Genomic DNA, 15,999 nt, shown 5'->3' on the forward strand with positions numbered 1-15,999 from the left:
CCCTCCCACAAAAGCCGAATGATGCCACTTTCTGCCTGCAGTTCCTCCCCTCCAATATTGACGTATTTTCTCATCTCCTCCAAGGTTAACTGGCTCAGCCTCCCATCAGGCTGAGCACGGAGACGCAGACTAACGCCATGAGTTATAAAACGGAGCTTCTGTGGGGATAAGGGACCTCGGAAGGTCGCTCACGGTGGGTAGCACCCAGCGAGGACATGCTTCATCCCAGGCGAGGAGAACAAGACAAGCGTTTTTCAGATTGCCACTCTTCAACCTGAGAATCACCCCCTTGCCAAGGAATTGAGTCTCTTCTGGGGTGTGAAGGTTTGTTAGATGTATTTCCTTTCCTAGCTGGCCAGGAGAAGGCAAAGGACTGATTGCTTCTTGCCAGACTGGGAGATGCCAGAAATCATAGCAAAGCAAAATGTGTTCAGGCATTTTACAATGGCTCTGAAAGCCACAGGTCTCTACACAAACGTATCTCAGCTGAAAACAGAAAATAGAACAGCCCCAGACAGAGCTTCCCGTAACGCACACTGCCCAGGCAGCGGGACCGCCTGGGTCTCCACTCCTGCTGCGGCAGGGGCAGCTCCAACCCCCGGCCCGCGCCTCCCACGGCAGCCCCGGCCAAGGCTTCTGGGAGCTCGAGGAGAGATCTGGGAGCCCCCTGCAGAAAGCAACAGCAACCGGACAGGCAGTGAGTGCTTCTTCCTTCCAGCCAGGACTGGTCCCCAAAGCAAATCTCTTCCTTTGCATAAGATTTTAGAAGCAAACTCCAGCCAAGCGCCGCTACAAGAGCTGCCCCCACGCTTCTCGCAGCAGGGGTGCTGCAACACCCATTGCTACCTCAGGCATTTATCACGTCCTGACACCTTAGGAAATTCTCTGCAGATTTCCAGTTGCCTGCGTTATTTTCCTGCACTGTCTGTCCTAAACAATTGTGTCCAGACATTGTTCGCATTAATCAATCACGTTTCTATTCCCTTGTGGCTGCCTTTCAGCAGTGGCTGAAGCACCCGCTAACTGCAAGTTTTCTCCTGATGGCTGAGGACTTGCAAATCCTGCGAAGGGGATACACATCGCTCTGGATGTAACTGGAGTTTGGTTGGGCCCAGCTTTGTTCAGCCCAAAGCACATAGAATTCTGGTGAGTTTTTCAAAAGTACTTCCCCCTCCACTGCCGGGATGCTTGTGGCCAGATACCCCAGATCCTCGGACCACTTGGAAAGCCTGGACTCCAGTTTTGAAGCAACAGAGACATGGAGCCACCAGCTACAGCGGAGCATCCTTCTCACAGGCACTCAACATCAGTCCTGGCTCTAGTGGCCCACCCCTGGTATAACCATTGCCTGAGTGCAAAGACTGGTATGTGTCTCCGGAAATGGAGTTTAGATGTTTGTCTTATCTGAACAAGTTCAGTGACTGAACACGCTGCACAAAAGAGCGTGAGCAACCCTGACAAAGCAACTGCCGCCTCCTTATCACAGTCTCCAAAAGGACTGAAAAGAATCAAGCGTCAGAGACTTATCTCTTGAGAGATGTTCAGCGCCCATGCCTGGCTTACCGATCAGCTCTAACTCCCTTTTTCACTAGAGTCTTTCTGCCTTGTTTTTGGCCACACAGAACAGCCTTGCCACTTCCTGAGTGCGGAGGAGTCGCGAGGGGAAGGGGGGTGTGGAGGATGGGCCCTCTTTGCCCACGCTATTGTCTTGCATTTCTGGACAATGGGATGTTTTCATTGTTGTGAAAACCGTAACAAATGGCCATCCTGGTATCACAGGAAGGTTCTGAAGTTCTGGGTGACAACAGTGAAACGGAGGCTGAGGACAGGTTTCCTTGAAGCCCCGTTAACCTGGGGTCCCTCTGTACAGCCTTCCCACGCACTCACAGCTCAGTCTGGGGTCCTGCTGCGCAGGGAGAAGTGCTCACCCCGAGATGGGAGAGGGCTCTTGGTTGAGGCCTTCTGCCAGTTCCAGAAAATACAGGGCTGGCACATGTCCTGTGCATTGCCACGATTGTTCCAGCTCCTGTAGGGCTGGTGCAGCTCTAAGACTTGTGGGAACAAGTACTCAATAAAAGGGATGTTGCAGTGTTAAGAATCAATATAGTCTGAAGGGTTAAAAGAAGTCAGTCAGTGGAATATTACAGACCAGGCAGAAGGAAACACATAATCTCCTTTCAGGAACAAATGCTCCCATATATCCCCACTGGCTCCTCCACCTCTTCCAGTCACGATGGGCTGTGTCCCCTACACCTGCCACAACACTCCTAAGCAAGGTAACCCACCACAGCACAGAAAAATTGCCTTTTGTGACAGTTTTCTCCCTAGGCCTCCGAAATACCACTTCTGCCATGAAATGTGCCGGGTCCTTCGAGCCCCTTCCCCACCTGCTCAGTCAGCTGGTGTGGGATGCCCAACAGCACCAAGCCCTGCTCCAACAGCTCCCAGCGAGGTTGCTGGAAAACCACCTTTTAGTTTCAGTAGGAGCAGAGTTTGGCCAATGCTGAATGCTACTGGAAATCCTTCACCGAAGGACAAAAAGAACACACACACAGATATACTTGATTCCAAGCCATAGGAGATCAGGCCAGAGGCACCAACAAGTACGAAGGATGACAGCGATGGCTTCGGCAGGACAAGGCAGGCAAAGCAAATCCCACTTCGCTGCACAAACAGCCTCTGGAAACTAGCATGAGCCTTCTGGGTTATGGTGTTACTCAGCAAGAACAGAGGCATCACAAGCGTCACTCCATGACAGTGGGACACACCTGTCAACAGGCACTTCTGCATTTTTGTCTGGAAATACTGGCTTCCCTCTCTGGATCGGAACCTGTCTTCAAGAAACAGGCTGGGGTCGGTCCCACAGCGGCCCCGTTTGGGATGCAGTTGTGAGGGCTACAGCCTGCAGCTGATCTCCTGAGGCTTCCTGTGTTCAAGATGGTAGAAATTCAAAGGCACAAAACATCAGCTCCAGTGAAAGATTCTGATTGTCACTCACACCCAAATCCTCAACCAAAGCGTCCTAAAGCAGAACAGCTCGTGTCTCCACTTACCCTTGTATTTGATCTCCTTTCACTGCCTCATCCCAAGATTTCTAATTCAGATAAGCAAAGATATCGATTTATACAGACATATAAACTAATATACATGCTTCTGAGACCCCTCTTTGAATGTTGACATTACTTAAACAACAAGAACTTTTTCCTTATTGTCTCTGGCACTTCAAATGCAGAAAAAGTGTAAACCTACCATCATGCTTTATTCTCAAGAAAACCAGCACCCCTGCCCTCAGAAGCTCAGGCTTTAGGGCCAGACATACCACGAGAAGGACAGTAAAAACCCCGCAGAGAGAGTCACAGCAATATCACTGTTTGCTTACGCAGCTACTCCCGTTTGTCACTAGCCCGCCTAAGCCCAGCTTTGCTCCTGCCTTCCTGCGCGGCCCCGGGCAGGTCTCACCACCCCTTGGGCTTGCTCTCCCTCTGCCCAACTGCCTGTCCTGCCTAGGACTGCCTCAAGCTGTTTGTAGCAAGGCCTGTCTCCCCACAGCATAGTCTGTACACTGCTCAGTGAAGCCCTGCTATAATCTAAGGTCTCTAGGCACTGCCATAATACTTATATTCAATAATACTATGAAATGGATGCTAACTCGTTGTGCAAATATCTCCATTTATTTCCACCTTTAAAAATCCCTCCTCCAGAAAACACACGTAATCAACACAAATGTCTGTGAGCATGCGAGGCTGAATTAACAGCAGATGATGTTTATGGAGAAGTCTCACCCATGGAGCTTTGCACAGCTGAAGTTCTTTTACCAGACATTGCCCAAACAGCCCCCTCTCGCGCTCTGCTCCGCTTAACAGGTACAACAGGGGCTGGAGGGGAGGATCCACCTGCTCAAATACTTGAAGCCCCTTCCCCTCCCGCAGAGTTTGGAGCTTTGGCACAGTGGTCACCATGGGCTCCCCTCAGGTCAGGGGCTCCCCTCGGTCGTGCAGGCACAGGACGGAGCGGAGTTCCCCAACAGTTCAAATCCCTCTGGGAACAGCACCAGAGCCTGAGCCATAATAAAAGGCTTCTCAAGTACTTTCATGAGGCTTTTTCTGTGGGAGGACACGGACACCAGGCGATGCTCCTCGCCACTGCCGCCTGTTAGGACTGCCAGTTGGAATCACAGTCTGCCACTTCTCCCTCACGCCCAGGATCTGTGCCACCGGGCACGCTTCAGCACAACCAGAGTACACAGCAGCCTCTGCTGCATGGCCCTGAAGCGCTGTTTTGAGACTGGGGGTAACTGAGAACTCCCACCAAAAAGGAAGGGTTCAGCAGAGCCTGTAGTAGCCCTGGCTGGGCACTGCCCACGGGGCACCCGTGTTCCTTGGCGGTCGACACGAGAAGAAACTTCGCTGCAGCTCAGGCCTACTGAACAGAGCTCTGAAAAAAAGGGACATTTCGTTTTCAAATATTTTCCACTTACAGGCATTGAATGAAGAGAGGAAAAAGAGACAACAAAAAAACCCAAGCTCTGATGAGAAAGATAAATTCTCAAAAACAGTGACAGACGCCCAGAGCAGATACCAGAGGAAAAACGCCACCGAGATCCGATTAGCCCAGTGAATCAGCGCTGCGGACACTATCTCTAAACCAAAGAACTCTTCCCTTTTCCCCTCCCACACTCTTCTTCCCATCATCGCAAAGCTCTCCCAGCCCGCAGCCCCTCTGCCCACCGCTCGCACACACGAACCCTGAGCAGAGGCCTGATGCTGCCAGCGCTGGCTCACGCAACACCCTCTGGGGAGGTCAGTGCCGGTGCGGGCACGGCCCTCAGCTTTGGTGTGACAGCTCCCCTCACCACAAGCACAGCTCCCGAGCCCTGCTTCCACACTACTGTTATCCTTTCACCACTCCTGCATTTGGGACAAATTTTGGGCTCATGAGACTGAAAGGGACTGGGTTGACAGGTAGGGGGAGGGGGGGGGGGGAAAAATCTTTCTGTGAAAGAGGAGAAATGTCTCCTTTTGATCAAAGGGGGACACAGCTGTCAGGTGGGTGACACTCTCACGCGTTTGCAGCCCTGATGCACTGTCCATACCAACACAACTGGTTTCTTCCAGTGGCTCTTTGAAGAGCCTTACGGAGGAGGAAATAAACCTTCAAGAAGGCTCCTTGGCTTCACGATCGCAGGGTCTGCAGCTCGAGTGAAGTGTCCCATTCCCAGAACACTGATCCGGCCCCGTGCGCCCGCCAGCGGCTGTGGCTGCAGAGCTCCCCAGGGTACCTCAGCACCATCCTGCCAGGGACAAGCACACCGGTGCAGCCAGAAGCACGCAGATTACCTCAGGAAAAACGACACGACTCAGGCACAGGTGGGCAGAGGCACCTCAGGTGCTTCCACCAGCCGCAGGCAGAGAGGACAGCAGCACCCCAGCCAAGCAGCCTCTGCTCTCAAAGCCAGCATCCCTGGGGCCTTTCCCTGGGAGAAGGAAAAACTACACAAAGAATGTGAAGGGGACCGAGGGGATGCAGTTCTTCCCCAGCACTGAGTTATTAATTGCCTACAGAAAAAGAAGCAACAGCTACAGGGTTTCACAGTAGCGACTGGAACAGCAGCCACGAGGAAAAATCATCTCCAGAATAACTGACTGTGGTCAAAGAGTGAAGAGGCAGGAAGAGGAGTGGCAGGAGGATCCTGTCCTGGGTTGACAGAGGAATTCAGTCAGGTTTTAGCTATTTACAGTCCCCCTGCTAATTAACCAGCAGACCTTTCAGTGACTCTTCCCAGCAGCGAGACGGTTCCCATACGACTGACTGTAAGCAGCGTCATATCGCTCCCGTGCCGGCCAGATCGAGTCATAGTTTCCAGACTAAAGGGGTACCATTTTGGTCTCCCCAAGCTCAAGAGGCAAACCCAGTAACAAAGCCTGGGGCGGATGCCTCCCGCAGCCCTGCCAAACCGCCGGCAGCAGCCTTACCATGGAAGCATAACGCCGGGCTCTCTGCGCCAAGCTGCGAGGGGCCGCGGAGCCAGCCCAGCGCCACGGAGCACAGCAGCTCTCCCAGGCCTCCCTCTTCTCTGTTCTGGGGCCAGGATCAGCAATATCTCTATGGAAATAAGCTTTAATAGTTGCTCTGGATCCAGCAGGAGGAGCTGGCTAAACACACATTTTTGTCTTAATGTAGGGCCTAAATAAACAGTCAAATAAGAACTCAATTTAAAAAATCCTGTAGTTTAAAGGATTCCCTCAATTCTCAGTGTTCCTTTTATTCCCATGGCAACTGATAGGAGTCTGATCTGCAGCCCAAGTATTTTCTCCTGCCTACTTTTCTAGTGTAACTGGAAACATATACACATAAAAACACAGTCAAATTTGCTGTTGGCCTGGACATTTTTTGCAAATACTGTAATGCCTCTATCCTAAGTAACTGGTGAAAACACGCTGCATTCTTTAAACACACGCATCAACCCCACTGATACGCAGGCAGAACATCTCTGAGGGATCCAGAGCCACCCCAGCTTGCTCCCCACAGCCAGTGCCTGCAGGGCAGGGGCTCAGTTAACTCTTTGCTTCCAGCAAAGCCCGTTCACGCAGACATCCCTGCACAGATCAGCCCGCTGGTTGCCCACACTGACCCAGCGGTAGCCCAGCTACTTCTACACACCGACTGCAAAGAGAGCAGAGTTCAGCCAAACGTCACTGACACAGCTTTCCCAATAACCACCCTCCTTTAAGGCCTTGCTGCTACAGCCGCGTCATTTGGTGGAACCATCAGCTTCTGTTTACCCACAAATTGGGTTCTGGTCCTGTGGCTAATGAAGGTCACATTGAACCACAATTCACTTGTCACTTAGGAGCTGGAAACGAATGGAACGACCTTCACTTTATTCGATTTAAACAGAGATGTACAAACCCATCGTCTCAGCCTTTGGGTCTTCACTTATGATTCGGTCATCTGCCGGCAAAACTGCCGCGCTGAGCCCTCCTGAATGCCGACCTCGGGGTAATAAGGAGCTCGCGGGACAAGCTCTTTATCTGACACACCTCCCTGCTTGTTTAGCGGAGATGGGATCACTTTTCAAAGGGCCCAGAGCCCTGTCACTAAAATATACATTTCCTGAGACTGTTTAAAAACTTTGTAAAATATTTTGCACCTCAGCACCTCCAGCCCTTGTGTGAGTTCCACATCCATTAAATAACAATAAAGCAGCTTGCTCCTGGTTGTGAGCGTGCTTTGCCAGAGACTAGTAGGCGAGCAGCAAGGACTTTGCAGTATTGTCAGATGTATGCACCTGCTTATGAGTGAATATTTTGTCCCATATTTTCATAGTAGGAAAAGAAACCTGAGGTTTTACCTGACAGCTTCTTACAATCCGGCCAGTGTAAGGTATAATACAGTCCTTTTTTTCCCTTGCTTCTCAGATCTCAGGAGTGTGTGCCAAAAGACTGTCAACTTGTTAAAAGTACATTAATGCAAATTCCAGAGCTTTCAGTTATGTTTATGCTAATAGAAAGCCTCCCGCTCTGTGACAGGCCCAAGTGAAGAGTCAGTAACAGGAAAATTAATTCCAGCTGTTGAAATTGATTTAAAACTAGCTTATTCATAATAATAATAATAATAAGAAAGAAAAAGAATTCCTGAAATAAAAATAAAAAAGGGGAAATACAGAAAGCACAAAATCATGTTTACTGCATGAAAGCAGAAAGGGTTCTCCTGTTGGGAAGAAATCTTCCGAATTTAATCAAGCCTAGTTAGAAGAAAGCTCTAGCTTGTTATCGAGTTGTAAGTGTAGATTAACATGAAAAGAATTAGCTATGTGCACAGCCTGATTTTGCAAAGGAAACACAAGGGGTTTGTGCATGTATTTTGTTTTATATTCCTTATGTCTAATCCACAGGCAAGGAGACCAAACCCAGGTTGCAATGGGACAGGTAGTATTTTAGATGATAATGGCTGTGTACCGAGAACACCAGAGCTCCTGGGTGGGAAGATCAGCTACCCATGACCCCTGCATTTATTCAGTGCCTTTACAGACATTTTTGCTGACTTGAGTTCTGAGTGATTTTCATGTTTAGACAACCCCAGTCCTGGGATCATATACCCCAACTTTGCTGGGGTTTCAGAGTTCAAATCAAGATCTAGTTGGGAAATTGCTGGCTGGCCTGCCATTTCTAAAGTGATCTCAAATGTTCATACCCTTGATCTAAATATCCAATTTTTAGGTTTTTTTAACTTCCCCAGAGTAATCCTCCTAAAGTCCTTGACCGAGTATGTGCAGCCCTCAAAGCTGAAGGAACATAACACCTTGCAAACTTCAGTTTTGAAATGGAAGGGGAAGCAGTCTTTAAAGTTTGTTCAGAAATAGACTTTCAAGCATTCAACACCTACAACTGGAAACAGATTTGAAAATACATGGTGTTCTCATTTACCCAAACAAAGGAGCCGAGTTTCCAAAGCACACAACATCCCCCGGCCTCTGCCGCAACACCCCCGGAGCACAGGGTCTGCCCCTTTCCTAACAAACACTTCTGAAACACCTGGAGTCTCATTTCGGGTCCTGCACAGATGCTAAGCCCAGTTTTTGGCCCCACAGTATCCAGCTGCCAGTAAATGAGTAATTAACCACAACTATATCATCTGATCAGGACCACACTCCTCGCTGCTTTTGAAGGGACCGACTCAGAGTTCGCTGAAATCAGGACAAATCTCTCCGGTGACTCTAGCAGAGTCCACATCCAGCTCTGAGGGACAGCCTTGCATGTCATTATTGAAAAGCCTTCGCACGCTTCCACAGACCATGCCTTTGCTGCCCTCAGCTCTTCCTTAGGTATCACCAGGGCTCCCCGCCTTCTATCTGTTTGCGTTTTCCTCCGTTTACACCACGGTACATTTTTCCGAGGGGTAGGCGAAGGGGCAAAGAGGGAGAGATGCCATGACTTACGTGAATCTGAACCAGCTTATGACACTGAGGAATTCGTGTGTGTGGGTGGACGTGAGGATAAAGCGTTGGACCAATTTCAGCGAGAACCTTGAGAGAAGCCAAGTCAAAGCCACGGTTAGGCAGGAAGCTAAAAAAGGACGCAGCTCCAACCCTGCTAGGAAAGCAGCGGGCTGGTGAGTTTGCAGGAGGTCGCTTCCTTTCGAGGGGGAAAACGGGGAAGGAAGTTTCTCTAGAAATCCCACTAGAGTTTCAGAAATTTGCCCCTTTGTTGTCAACTACCCAGAATCAAGATAAACCTTATAGCCTGCCACAGCTCAGCCAAACAATGAAATGGGCAGACTCACCGCCGGAACGGAGACACTGGCGGTTCAGAGCCTGAAGCACCCCTGACTCACGCCATCGGAGGAAGGAAAGAACAACAATAAAGAAAGCGGGGGCTATTTCTCAGAGCACACCCCATGACTTCTGCTAGCACATGCCAGGAAAGAAGGACACTGCACGTTTTTAACAGGAATGTGCAGCGAGACCCATCGTTTGAACTTAAAAAGGGCCACTCACAGCTCTGCCTACCAACCACAGACAATTCACGTGGAGAAACGAAGCACTGCAAATTAAATGAGAACCCGAGTAGCGAAGGAGGAGGAGGGGACATCACCCCTTGCAGGGCTGATACTCCTCCTCTCCTGAAAAATGAGGCTTTATGGGTGGCAGCAGGAAGGATTTTCTCTACAGGCTGGCGCTTCCCTCCGTGGCACTGGCTCTGCCCTTGCTCACCTCCTTCCACAGCCGCTTGCCCACAGGCTTTCCACTCAAGCAAACTGCCAGGTTCCTGCTTCTGATCTAATGCAAGTCAGGCTCCTACCTGCCTTCAGTTCCCTTGGCCCTAAATCAGCAATGCGAGCCCAGGAATTCAAATACCATCAGTCTGGGGAGGAGGTGGCCATGTTTGTTTTTAATAACAATCAGCTTTGGATTATTTTTCTCTGCCTTCTGGATCCTGAGTCTTTCAGGCATAACCAAGTCACACTTTCAAATTACATGGGGGGTGGAATCCACACAAACACAAGGACTAGAAACATGCCTTTGAAATGAGCTGAAATTCTCAAGCGGTTATTTAATTCCCAAAGACCAGGTACTAAACAACCGAAAAATATCCCTGTCCTCACCAGGAAACGCTGGTGCTGCAAATCCCCTCCTCCTCCGTATCTTATTCACATAAAGGAAGTTGGACTTGGGAGCTGAGTAAAGACAATCAGGATTTAGACCTACACCTTAAAAAACCTGTTACTATCCAAAATCTATTATAGAGAGCAAAATCACGAGTCTGTTTTTCCCAAACAAATGGGGTTTGCTTGAAGCAGACAGGAATCAGAGGCTGTAAAAAAAAAAAAAAAAAAAAAAATCAGGAAAAAGTCTGGACCAAAGTCCAGAAGGAATAGGCACACAGGCAGGGTTAGGAGGACTCCTCTGCCTTGCTTCTGCAGGGCTTCTGAGGCCACCACTCCAGCCAGAATGACGGCAACACACAGGGACTGGAGAAGGGAGGACAGAAGGAACCACCACCTCAGAGCTCCTGGTTGGACCAGTCTGAGCGATTCCTGCGCCCGCAGGAGGAGGAGAGGCAGGATCCCACCTGCACGGGGCCGAGGTCGGACTCTCCATGTGCCGCCCTGTTCCCGTCCTCCTGCAGGAGGCTGGGCTGGCCAAAAAAGCCAGAACATTTCAGGCAACCTTAACGCTGTCCACGGCTAATCAGATGTTTCCTGAAGGCTCTTTAAGCTGTGCAGCACACATACACCTCCTGCTGGATCCAGCCTCCATTTCAAAAAGCTGCAGCTATGGAAGAGAGGAGCTGAACTCTTTTACAAGGCATTAAGTTTCATTTGCAATTACTTTGGATTTTATTGCACTACTGAATAGAACAGGTTCATTAACTGGGCCAGCAACATTGTATCCATATGCCTCTTTAATAGAGCTTTTCTGTTATTGTTTCCTTATTGGTCTTTTCCCTTTTGCTACATGCAACTGGATTTTACTGGAGTTGAGCTTTTGCCATAGGTCCCAGGAGGCTCCTCCAAGCACCCAATTTGTTCATTTGATGGCTGAACTGGTGTGTGAGCAATGCAAAATACTTGATGAAACGCCCAAGACGCTACTTCAAAGCGGCGGCAACAACCCAGCAAACATTCCCCAGAGTAAACCCGCTGGGTGAACCTTGCCCACTTCATCCCTGGAAGCCAGATACCCTCTGCCAACACACCTACTTTTCTCTGCAGCCAACCACAACCAGCAGGATGGAGGAAAACCGTAACAACGCGCCCGAGAGCCCGCATGCTGCGCAGGGATGGAGCCACGGGGACAGAAGACGAGGCTCTTGCTCCTGCAAACTTCAGAGCATCTGCACGACAGTCAACAAGTGAAAGAACTGGGCCCTGAACATGACAAGCCAGAGTTTCCAGAGGGAACATCATTCTTTCGGGGCAAAGCCTCAAAAATATCTGGTTCAGTCCAACAGTTTCCACCGGGAATGTGATGATCAGGTTTTTCAGAACAGCTGAGCACCCACCAGCACCCACTCCAGTGAGGGCTTCCAAGAACTTGAGCTCCTTTGAAAACCTGGTTCCCCAAACAAGATACCAGCAGCTGAGGGTTAAACGTGAGGGCACACACTGTTCTCTTCTCCTGCCTTGTTAGATAATGCATTTTTTTCCTACAGTGCATAAGCACCAAAGCGCCTCCGGGAAGAAATACATCTAAAAGAGGGATTGGAATAGAGAGATAAGCTGATGGTGGAGAAGGGAGTTCCGCTCCCAGAATTCCAAGTCAAGATATTTTTTCATGAAAAATATCCCAACCCCCATCGGCAGTGCCAAATCACCACAAGGAAAACGTTCTGTATAAGAAAGGGCTGATTCTGACAGATATTCCTGACTTGGGGGAAAGCGGGGAAAAGGTTTCAGTTTTTTGTTTGCCATGACCGTTCATTTCAACGTTCTGTTTAATTTACACTTGGACAAGGCTTGAAAATAAAAATAGTGAAAATTGAAAAGAGGTGTTTCAGTTGGTCAGATCATGTGTCGCCTGGGGTTTTGGGTGGTTTTGGGGTGGGGAGGGCTATTCTGTTTTAAGATTTTTGAGAAGAGACATCACTATCCTGATTTAGGAGATTACTTGATTTCAGCTATTTTTCTTGTCCTAAGAAATTCTCCTGAGATGGGAAATCATGGTGAGCTCTGTTCTAGACCCAAGTACAAGGAACAATATCAAAAGGCATCACCACCCGAGACTATTTCCTTTTGCTGAAATAGAATCCCAAAACATTTGCTTTGCCAAGAATAAGAGAAAGAATAGAAACAGGATGCTCTTGCTGGGGTTACAAACCACCATTAACAAACGCAACCTCCCCGTCTCCCAAAAGAGAGCATCTCACACCGGCTTATTGACTCCGGCCTGCTGGGGCCGAGCAGAAGATGCAATCCTGGCAAACCACAGCACGGGGGGGAAACCTTTACTTCTGCCCAGCACTTCCCCACCTCCTACCTCCTCAAGTCTTCCCTTACTTCGTGTCACAGATAACAGCGAAACACCGAGAAGGTTTGGTGCGAGGAAGCCCTGCTCTGAGATATCCCCCCAGCCCTCCCCACGAGGCCCCTTGGTGTAATTCCTGGCGCCTCTCCCCCTGCCCAGATCCCGGTGAGCCCTGGCACCAGCGGCCCCACTGGGGCTGTACTGGAGCCCCGGACAGCCGGAGCGCTGCAGGTATCTCCCTCCACATGAAATTCGGCACCAAAGCCGAACCCTTCAGTGCCTTCTGGAACACCCAGAGCTATCTTCAGAATCCCAAACAAATACATTAATTGCTTTCAATTTATCAGCCTCAAATCATTCTGTCTAATTACCATTCATCTAGAGTTTGTGTTTTTAATGGTTTATGGGTATTGTTGGTAATCTTTTAATTTCTCATTAAAAACAATATCTTGCACGCACTATGTGTGAAAAGCCCTAATCCGATAAATCAAGCAAGAGTAACACAGTTAAAAGGAAATCAGTGGAACAATATTTGGGTTTATATATTTCTGCCAGTCAATTTGTAATTAAAAGTTGCTACTTTAAAAAACACAGTTGTTGCTGTGAAAGCCATTATCAGTCGGCATTTTCATATGAATACTGCTTTAATTAATTAGCAAAAGTAAATACATTATATATCAAAAACCGCTTTCCCACTGAACCCATGCGTTCCAGAACAAAAGGCTTAATAAACCATACAAAAGAGGGACAAATTAGCTGATCCCACCCTCCCTTTTCAGGTTTAGAGTCTTTTAAAGTTCTCCAAGGTTTTTTCCCCCCCCACATTTGCCTTTTTTTTTTTTTTTTTTAATACATTGTTTGTTTTTCTTTAGAAGTGCGAACGGGGGAGAAGATGCTACACAAACACAAAACACGCCATTCAAACTAAATGATTTGGAAATCAGTTTTGCTGGTTCTTAGAAGACAGGAGTGTTTATGATTATTAAAAACCAAATGTAATTACGATCACATACAACACAGTCCCTTTGGAACAAATTATTTGCTGAACATTAAGGGGTTTGAGTTTGATTCACAAAAGGAAATGATGTGTCTGAAAAATTCTTTTGTTTAGGAGCTTTCCAGAGACCGGAGACAGCAGAAGAAAATTCTCCGATTTCATCAATAACCTGGAGAGAAAGTGTGGATGAACAGTGTCATTTCAGACTAAGGCCTACGATAAGAACACCTTGAAACATCAATGGCATCTCTTATCTCATGAGCCTTTAACAAGAAACAAGGGTCCTGCCATCTCACTCGGAAACAAGTCACTCGCCTCACCCTGGCTTCCTCTTGCTGAAGCTCTGCAAGCGGGATCCACCCCGGGCCAGGAGCAGAGAGGAGGGAGCCCCTCGGCTGGCCGGCGGCTGTGCCCAGGGCTGCGCTCCCAAAAGGCAACCCTGTGGTGGGACCACAGCCACGGGTGCCGAGCCTCGCCTGAACAAAGAAACCCAGCTGACTTAAGGCTCTGTCTGTTGGATAGACAGTTCCCCCAGTTTCATGAGGCTAGAGAGATGGAATCCACTGCAGAGTGATGAAGAGCAGCCCCAGAGGGCTGAGCCTCGCCACCCTTACAACAGCATCAACACCTCTGGGTCAACAGGTGAGGCCAAGGAGCACGAGTGCCAGACTGAAAGAAGTACAGCAGGACTCAGTGGAAAAAAGGAATTGCCCAAGGGACAATGTTTTGCATGTCCTTTCCATGACCGTACTGTAGGTTTTCTACCAAAGGATACCTCCAAAAATAAATATCAGCACGAGGAAGATGATGATACTGGACTGGCTGATGTATGGCTGCTAACAGCCCGTGTGGGCCTCCGAAACGTCGCTAACAGAGGGAACCCACGGGTACCCTCAGCCACAGGCAGTTTGCAGTCACCAACACTCCCCAGCAGATTGCCCTTCTCACCAGATATTTCATTGCCCACTCAGTCCTGCCTCCTCGCCATCTTCCCACTTGCAGCAGATACTCCGTGTGCTTCCTCGCAAAGTGCAGGGCAAGCAAGCTTCCTTCCTGAAGGAACCACTGGAGCCTTCTCTGCTCTTGGATGCATACAAAGATCATCCCAATCCCGTATGTTCTGCCTTTCTCATGCTTTCTCTTCCCTTTTATGCCCAGACTGCACTGCTTTTGGAGAAGGGACAGAATTTCTTGCTCTAAGTCACAGCTGTGCAGTGCCACGCACATCAACAGGGCTCCAGTGATCTGAATTAACACCCCAGGATGACTTCAGAACCCAGATGGTTTTGAAGGTTGTCCTCCCGCTCACTCAGTTCATTTGCACCATCACACCGCAACAGCAAATTTCTTCAGTCTTTACAGGCAGGAAATGTTTATCTTTACACCTTGTTTTTCATCCAAGGGCTTCCATGCAACCTGTTTGATACCGTTTGGTGTCCCAACCTCCATCCCTCACACCAGTTCAGTCTGAGCCCCAAGTTGACAAGACACATCTGCTTCTTTGGAGTCCCAGCATGACCTGGACATCAGAACACTGCAGCCTTTCTGGAGAGACAAAAGTCGTACTGCTGAGCAGTTCTTGGCTTCTTGCACGGGCTGAGAGACCAGCCCTGCCAGAATCTCCCTAGAGCTGAAGGACATCCCAATGCACTCGGATAATGAGTCCTGGCCAGGTTTTCAGTGGGATAAGGTATTTACTCCTCACTCCTTAGTCAGTGCAGAGTCGTATTAGGTAGGTACCACTGAATCCAGGCAGGATCCCTACAGCAAAGGGGCAATGCAGTCTGTGCGGGGCACGGGGATGCAGCAATGCGGGTGGGATGCCACGAGCAGCACCGTGCTGAGGGACGGCTCAGCACAGAGAAGTGTGAGCCTCACGCAGCCCTTCAGCACAGGCATTCTTTTCCCTTCACATTACTGCATTGATTTTTATCATTGTTATATTTGGTTCAGCCACCCATCTGGAAAGTTCTTGCCTCCCCCGGCCCCCATAAATAACCAAACCCAGCTCTAACCAAAGACAGTCGACAGAATCAGCCCCATTGCCCTTTGGCAGTTCTTCCAGGAATTTTTAGGGTTTTTACCAGTCAGGAAAAAGCTTTGATGCTTTGGGATCAGGATTTTATGAAGATCATTTTGTCGGGTTCAGCCAACTCATGAAGTGTCAAATGGGGGGCACTCTTTCATCTCATCGCTGGATGGGGAAAAGATCCTCCCTCTTGCCGGAGTGAGGACTGGAGAGGGGGGAAACAGAGATGAAGGTTCATCCATAGAGGGGAGGGTTTCCTTTCTCTTGGTAGAGTCCACCCACCACATTCCCATCATACTGATTGCTGCAGTCCTATCTGTCTGCTCTCCAGGCTACATCAGATAAGAGGAGAACTGCCTGTTCGCTCCGGTCCTGATCCCGCGCTGCAGGGGCCTCCCAGCCCGGCTCTTCTTCACTCTGCTCCTCCAGCTGCCTTTTCCAACGGCTGCTGTGTGGCAGGGATGCTGTCAGGAAACCCGCCATGGGCAAGGAACAACAAAGTCATCA

Source organism: Athene noctua, chromosome 10, assembly GCF_965140245.1.
Source record: "Athene noctua chromosome 10, bAthNoc1.hap1.1, whole genome shotgun sequence".
Taxonomy (NCBI): Eukaryota; Metazoa; Chordata; class Aves; order Strigiformes; family Strigidae; genus Athene; species Athene noctua.